The sequence below is a fragment of the Dermacentor albipictus genome, unplaced genomic scaffold (assembly GCF_038994185.2).
Source record: "Dermacentor albipictus isolate Rhodes 1998 colony unplaced genomic scaffold, USDA_Dalb.pri_finalv2 scaffold_15, whole genome shotgun sequence".
In the NCBI taxonomy this organism is placed as follows: domain Eukaryota; kingdom Metazoa; phylum Arthropoda; class Arachnida; order Ixodida; family Ixodidae; genus Dermacentor; species Dermacentor albipictus.
In genome coordinates, this window is record NW_027225569.1 from 1,726,678 (window position 1) to 1,727,935 (window position 1,258).

Genomic DNA, 1,258 nt, shown 5'->3' on the forward strand with positions numbered 1-1,258 from the left:
TCGATGTTCCTGTGATTCATGCTTTCCGCAGTGTTAAAGTATTGCTGTTTTAATAGCTACGTGTTTTCACGCTTTTCTGTCCAACTGCTTTGGTATTTAACCAGTCAAAACAATACCAATTGGATCGAAAACCAGAAGTTCTTACACTCATACACAGTTCACTGCGTTGCCGTAGCCATGCATGCACTTTTCATTTCTGAAGTACAGAATAAAGCACAAGTGTCTAATAAGATAGGAGCTGCAGTTTTAAGCAGTGATTATATTGCACTTAATAACAGCCGACTTACCTACAGTAATCTCGTAGACTACATCCGAAGTAGCAAGATTTCACTTCCACACCTCTCCACGTACTGGTATTTGAGACTTGCTTTGCCAATTTAAATTTGTAATTCCTACTTAAAGTGTGAACAGCCTGCTGTATTTTATCATGATAAGTCGGGGTCATTCCGTTTCCACCAACGTGTCGCAACACATTCTGGCCACTTGTCAGTCCCTTTAAGCTTTCAACGACGGAAGAGTAGGTGTGATCGAAAGATAGCAGTAGTAGAACTGTTTTACCATGTCCAAATTATGTTAAAGCCTTTCGTGGTGGCATAGTGGCTGTGCCCTGTGCTGCTACGAATTTTGTGGATTTGCTCGCCAGCTGTGTCGGCCGAATTTTAATGGGGGCAAAATGTAAGACCGCTTGTATACATTGAATCAGGTGCATGTTAGAGGACCCCAGGCATTCAAAAATTAATTTGGAGACTTCCACTACGGCAGCCTTTGCTGCAGTTTGATGTTTGTTGTGTGCTGCGTGTAAAGCTGAAACATCATGAACCCTTCAGCGTCACTAACATAGCAATACGTTAGCACGTTTTTGTCCTGCCATGTTCTTTCTGACCTTCCTTTTGTCATATAGGACTGTGAGGACCACACGAAGCGAGCATTTGCTGTTATCTGTGTCATTTGTTAATTTCTGCGCAACCAATAATGAACCATTGGGTTCGTTTTATAATATCTTAGAGAAAAGATTGATGGCGGGGGTGCGTTGCCGCCAATACCCAGACACTGAAAAGGTTAATAAATCACATGTGTATTCCACCAAAGGCATGTGCTCGAGGGAAGTTTACCAGAGCATGCTATCCCTCTGCCCCCCTTCGTTGTCATGTCTGTGGAATTTCTTAAATTGTACTGTTTACTAGTTGACATATATACACTATGTTAAATTCTGCATAATTACGCATTGATGTGCAAAGCGCTGCTGTAGTTCTTGTCG